We start from the raw sequence: 7,023 nt of genomic DNA on the forward strand, positions 1-7,023 counted from the left end.
TTTACCCAAGAGGACGCCATCATCATTTAATCATACAGTAGAGCTGCATGTCCTCGGGAAAAATTACGGCTGTAGTTTCCCCTTGCTTTCAGCCGTTCGCAGTACCAGCACAGCAAGGCCGTTTTGGTTAATGTTACAAGGCCAGATCAGTCAATCATCCAGACTGTTGCCCCTGCAACTACTGAAAAGGCTGCTGCCCCTCTTCAGGAACCACATGTTTGTCTGGCCTCTCAACAGATACCCCTCCGTTGTGGTTGCACCTACGGTACGGTATCGCTGAGTCACGCAAGCCTCCCCACCAACGGCAAGGTCCATGGTTCATGGGGGGGGGGGGGACTATACACTTAAACGGAGGAAATCGATAATCGTAAAGGCGACTTCGAGAGCGTCCAAAGGGACAGTTCTGTACCTGCTTCTACACTCTGGTACACCTGCCTAATATCGTGTAGGGCCCCCGCGAGCACTCAGAAGTGCCGCAACACGACGTGGCGTGGACTCGACTGATGTCTGAAGTAGAGCTGAAGGGAACTGACGCCATGAATCCTGCAGGGCTGTCTGTAAATCCGTAAGAGATGTGGAGACCTCTTCTGAACAGCTCGTTGCAACTCATCCCAGATATCGTAAATAATATTCATGTCTGAGGAGTTTAGTGGCGAGCGGACGTGTTTAAACTGAATAGTGTGATCCTGGAGCCACTCTGTAGCAATTGTGCAAGTGTGGGGTGTCGCATTGTCCTGCTAGAATTGCCTAATTTCACCGGAATGCACAATCGACAATGGAATGCACACAAACTCATCAGACAGGGTGCTTATGTACGTGTCACCTGTCAGAGTCGTATCTAGACGTATCAGGAGTCCCATAACACTCCACACGCTCCACACCATTACAGAGCCTCCCTAAGCTTAAAACCATTGTGTTGTGCCTTACCACAGGTCTTGTCATGGGGGTAGCCTCGTCAGAGAGATCCACCGCATGAGCGTCTAGGGAAGTCATTCCAGTGGTGGCCTTCCATTGATGATGATGAAATGATAAAGGGGACAACACAACACACAGTCCCTGAGCGGAGAAAATCTGCGACCCAGCCAGGAGTCGAACCCGGGCAGCTTTGGCGTGACAGACCTTCGCGCTGACCACTCAGCGATCGGGGCGCACCCCTAAGCTTAAACAGTCCCCTGCTCACATGCAGGCTCCATGGATTCATGATTGTGAAATGCAGGAAGATCTGCAACGGATAGGCACTTGGTGCAGGTAGTGGCAACTGACCCTTAAAATAGACAAATGTAATGTATTGCGAACACATAGAAAGAGGGATCCTTTACTGTATGATTACATGATAGCGGAACAAACACTGGTAGCAGTTACTTCTGTAAAATATCTGGGAGTATGCGTACGGAACGATTTGAAGTGGAATGATCATATAAAATTAATTGTTGGTAAGGCGGGTGCCAGGTTGAGATCCATTGGGAGAAAATGTAGTCCATCAACAAAGGAAGTGGCTTACAAGACACTCGTTCGACCTATACTTGAATATTGCTCATCAGTGTGGGATCCGTACCAGGTCGGATTGACAGAGGAGATAGAGAAGATCCAAAGAACGGCGCGTTTTGTCACAGGGTTTTTTGGTAAGCGTGATAGCGTTATGGAGATGTTTAGCAAAGTCAAGTGGCAGACTCTGCAAGAGAGGCGCTCTGCATCGCGGTGTAGCTTGCTATCCAGGTTTCGAGAGGGTGCGTTTCTGCATGAGGTATCGAATATATTGCTTCCTCCTACTTATACCTCCAGAGGAGATCACGAATGTAAAATTAGATTGGAGCGCGCACGGAGGCTTTCCGGCAGTCGTTCTTCCCGCGACCCATACGCGACTGCAACAGGAAAGGCAGATAATGACAGTGGCACGTAAAGTGCCCTCTGCCACACACCGTTGGGTGGCTTGTGGAGTATAAATGTAGATGTAGATGTTGTCTCGATACCCGTCCACGTCCATCCTCTCGGTATAATTCGGAGTGAGACTCGACTCACCAGGCAATATGTTTCCAGTCATCAACAGTCTAATGTCGGTGGTCACGGGCCCAGGCGACGCGTAAGGCTGTGTGTCGAGCAGTCATCAAGGGTACAAGAGTGGGCCTTCGGCTACGAAAGCCCATATCGATGATGTTTCGTTGAATGGTTCGCGTGCTGCCACTTGTTGATAGCCCAGCATTGAAATCTGCAGCAATTTGGGGAACGGTTGCACTTCTGTCACGTTGGACGATTCTCTTGGTCCCATTCTTGTAGGATCTTTTCCCTGCCGCAGTGGTGTCGGGGATCTCATGTTTTACCGGATTCCTGATATTCTCGGTACATTCGTAAACTGGTCGTACGGGAAAACCCCCACTTCATCGCCACGTCGGAGATTCTGGTTTCCACCGCTCGGGCGGAGACTTTAACACCACGTTCAAATTCACTTATATCTTGATAAGCTGCCATTGTAGCAGGAGTAACTGATCCAAAAACGGCGCCACACACTTGTTGTCTTATATAGACGTTGCGGACTGCAGCGCCATATTCTGGCTGTTCACATATCTCTGTATGTGAATACACATACCTTACCAGTTTCTTTGGCGCTTCAGTGTATTTGCAATGTATACAATGGAACGGCGCATCGTGAAGAAATTATCCGAATGGGATGAAAATCTGTAGATGTGACATACATGTACAGACAAACAAATGATTACAATTTAAGGAAAAAGTGGATGATTGTTTTGAGAGAAAGAGATTCACAAACTGAGCAAGTCAATAACGTGTTGGTCCATCTCTGGCCCCAATGCAAGCAACTTTTTGGCTTGGCACTGATCGACAGAATTCTTGGATGTCATCCAGAGGGATATAGTACCACACTCTACGCGAATGGCGCGTTAGATCGTCAAAATCACCAGCTCGGAATTGAGGAGAAATCTGGCGACCATGTTGGCCGAGGTAGGGTTTCGCAAGCACGAAGACAGGCAACAGGTGCTCACGCCACGTGTGGGCGGGCATTATCTTGCTGAAATGTAAACCCAGCATGGATTGACGTGAAGGACAACGAAACGGGGCGTAAAGTATCGTCGACGTACCGCTATTCTGTAACGGTGCCGCTCGCGACAACCAAAGAGGTTCTGCTATGAAAAGAACCTGCACCTGATACCATTACCCCGTCATGCGCCGGAGAGGTTGGTATCCCACCGCTGCCTGGGGCGTCTCCAGACACCTCCTCGTCCTTTAACCTCATTGACTGGAGTAGAAACCGAGCGAGGCAACACATTGGTTAGTACAGTGGACTCGCATTCGGGAAGACGACGGTTCAAATGCGCGCCCGGCCATCCTGATGTACGTTTTCCGTCATTTCCCTAAATCTTGAAAGGGTCCTGTAGCCGCCTTTCATTAGTCCGGTAGCCCATTTTCACTAGCATTTATCTCTCTTTTCCTTGTTTGTCTTTTCTCATAACTCTCATAGTGGTGTGATTGAATGAATGTGGTTGTGTGTTACGTTGCTAGACGGTGGCGTAGTCTGCTGCAGAAAGTCTGCGATAGACATACAGATCCAGCAGCAGTCGTACAGAATAGCCAACTCTCGTAGTGGTCAAGTAGGCATAGAGGTTTGCGCTACTTGTGAGAAATCCACCTGCGTTAGGTTGGTGGCGGAAATGGCATCTTTGGGTTTTCCGGGCCACGCAGAGCGTGGAAGAGGCTGGAGAAGAAAAAGGGAGGCAGTCTGCCGCCGGTACGGGAAGCGTCCACAGCTGTGCTCCAGTCGAAGAAGGGTGAGTTAGACTGACCGCGTGGCGCGTTGTTACTTGGTGAGGGGAGAGCTGTTAGCTTTGGGTCTCTCTTTTCAACTCTGAAAGATTTCTTTTCCTTGCGGCAGGAAGGAATGCAAAACTTTGGCAGATTTTTCTTTTGGTAAATTTCTATAGCAGACTTGGATCCACAGGAAGAGCTCCACACAAAGGTGTCGATAAGAAGTGAGCCCTCACTTCTGTATGAATGTCTGTTTGCCTTCAACTGTGCCTGTATAAGCTTTCATTTTTCTAAATATTAATAGCTTTGCCTTCTCGTAAATTTTCCTTGCTTTATGTATCTTTCGTCCGTGGGGAGCCGACCACGTGGTTGAACATTAGAAATGGTTCAAATGGCTCTGAGCAGTATGGGACTTCACATCTGTGGTCATCAGTCCCCTAGAACTTAGAACTACTTAAACCTAACTAACCTAAGGACATCACACACATCCATGCCCGAGGCAGGATTCGAACCTGCGACCGTAGCAGTCGCGCGGTTCCGGACTGAAGCCCTTGAACCGCTCGGCCACCCCGGCCGGCAATAATAATTGTCCAGGTGCCAGTAGGATTCGTACATATTTAATCGTAGAATGAGATTTTCACTCTGCAGCGGAGTGTGCGCTGACACGAAACTTCCTGGCAGAGTAAAACTGTGTGCCGGCCCGAGACTCGAACTCGGGACCTTTGCCTTTCGCGGGCAAGTGCTCTACCAACTGAGCTACCCAAGCACGACTCACGCCCCGTCCTCACAGCTTTACTTCTGCCAGTACCTCGTCTCCTACCTTTCAAACTTTACAGAAGCTCTCCTGCGAACCCTGCAGAACTAGCACTCCTGAAAGAAAGGATATTGCGGAGACGGGTCTTAGCCACAGCCTAGTGGATGTTTCCAGAATGAGATTTTCATTCTGCAGTGGAGTGTGCGCTGATATGAAACTTCCTGGCAGATTAAAACTGTGTGCCGGGCCGAGACTCGAACTCGGCACCTTTGCCTTCTGCAGGTTTGCAGGAGTGCTTCTGTGAAGTCTGGAATGTAAGAGACGAGGTACTGGCGAAATTAAAGCTGTGAGGACGGGGCGCGAGTCGTGCTTGGGTAGCTCCGTTGGTAGAGCACTAGCCCGCGAAAGGCAAAGATCCCGAGTTCGAGTCTCGGTCCGGCACACAGTTTTAATCTGCCAGGAAGTTTCAAATTTAATCGTGTTTACAGACAGTTCACCCATTCAGGTAACCGAGAATGTCGACCATTTTTGCACGTTTTCGACACTGATGCTGGCAAGGTATCAGTCCCACGGATTACGAGGTATTCGAGAATGTTTTACTTTCAACAATATAAATGTTACATAAAGTTATGCAGGGCGCAGGCGGCCATTATTAAAGCAATCAGTAGTTCTCCACTCAGGCTGACTAGGTCGCAATAGTAAAAGTCAAACATCAGGCAAAGAATGACTATCTTGGTCACATGACCCGTTCTGGCATTTATCTATCTTCAGACTAGACTGCGAATGTTTGTTTCAAATACAATTTGGAACGTCGTATCTACGTGCAGTAATCGCTCTTGGATATCGGACGATGGATAAATTCCGAAACGCCCGTCACAAGATCAATAAAGTCATTCCTTGCCTGATGTTTGACTTTTACCATTGCGACCACTCAGCTTGCATGGAGAACTACGGATTGCTTTAATATCAGGTTTTACGTCGGATAACAAATTACGAAAGAAATACTTTTTTCATGTGATATAATTACAGATCAATAATTATCGGATTTTTTCATTTACTTGTACTGTGGAACCTTGCTGCTTGCCAAATTCGTGATTATAGGTCAACGGGACGTGCCCTGCAGGTTTTGGGGACTGAGTTTTCTAGTATCAAATCATGTGACCCACATGGCCGTATCTTTTGGTTGCATTGACACAGTACCTAAATTTTATTACACCGCCAACGGACTATAAACCTCAGTATGTGGCACTAATTTCAACTTGACACGTCTACCCGTTCCTGATAAAAAGGAGCCCTTAACAGACGGAAGAATTGTCATCACACAAGACACGACAAAAAAATGTGGGTGTTACAATTACAAACTTACAATTTTCGGAGTTCTTCTTTAGACTGTACTGTGAAACGACGCTTTTTGCCACATTTCGTGATTCTAGGCCAACGGGATGTATGCTCTAAGCTTTGGTGAGTGAGTTTGCGAGTACTAAAACATGTGACGTATGTGGCCGTATCTTCTGATTGAGTTGCACTCCGTCTTCACGCCACGAGTGGCCTACCAGGACCATCCGACCGCCGTGTCATCCTCAGAGGAGGATGGAAATAGGAGGGGCGTGGCGTCAGCACACCTCTCTCCCGGTCGTTATGATGGTATTCTTGACCGAAGCCACTACTATTCGGTCGAGTAGCTCCTCAGTTGGCATCACGAGGCTGAGTGCACCCCGAAAAATGGCAACAGCGCATGGAGGCTGGATGGTCACCCATCCAAGTGCCGGCCACGCCCGACAGCGCTTAACTTCGGTGATCTCACGGGAACCGGTGCATCCACTGCAGCAAGGCCGTTGCCTCTGATTGAGTTGACTCAGAAAAAAATGTTCAAAATGTGCGTGAATTCCTAAGTGACCTGAGGTCATCGGTCCCTAGACTTACACCCTACTTAAACTAACTTTTGCTAAGAACAGGACACACGCACCCATGCCCGAGGGAGGACTCGAACCTCGGCGGGAGGGGCCGTGCCGTTGACCTTGAAGCTTCAATTTTCTGCACCGCCAAGAAACCATAGAACTCAGCATATGACGTAAATTTCAATCTGAAAGGTCCACCCGTTCCTGAGAAAGAGGATAGATACATATTCGTACAACAAAGTGACCATATAAGGGTTTTGTTTTTACAGATTTAGGTACAGAACCCTAAAAAGAAAAGAAGAAAATAAAGAATGAGTCTTTCTAATTTTTTCTATTTCTCACTGCTTTGTTTTTAATTGCTCATTTCTGTTAACAGGCTACACCTGAAAGCATGTCTCTTAACCTCTGTCCTGTCCATGAGACGGTGGCCACTAGCAAAGTGCCAAAATTCCTGAGCCACAGGTAAACATAACACTCGTGACTCGCTTATAGGGAGTCAGTTTCAATATAATGACAGTGGGCAAGAAATACGGAATCTGCTGGCCGTGGCCCATGTTTAGGTACCGTGCCAGCATCTGCCTGGAACGAATTGGGGTGGCGTGGAAAAACCAAACG

General features: G+C 48.0%; 1 pseudogene; it reads right to left on the reverse strand.

Annotated features, from left to right (window-relative positions):
* Positions 1-6,233: 6,233 nt before the first annotated feature.
* On the reverse strand, positions 6,234-6,350 carry LOC126107172 (5S ribosomal RNA; annotated as a pseudogene).
* Between the last annotated feature and the right edge of the window lie 673 nt (positions 6,351-7,023).

This window comes from Schistocerca cancellata, chromosome 10, assembly GCF_023864275.1.
Source record: "Schistocerca cancellata isolate TAMUIC-IGC-003103 chromosome 10, iqSchCanc2.1, whole genome shotgun sequence".
NCBI lineage: Eukaryota > Metazoa > Arthropoda > Insecta > Orthoptera > Acrididae > Schistocerca > Schistocerca cancellata.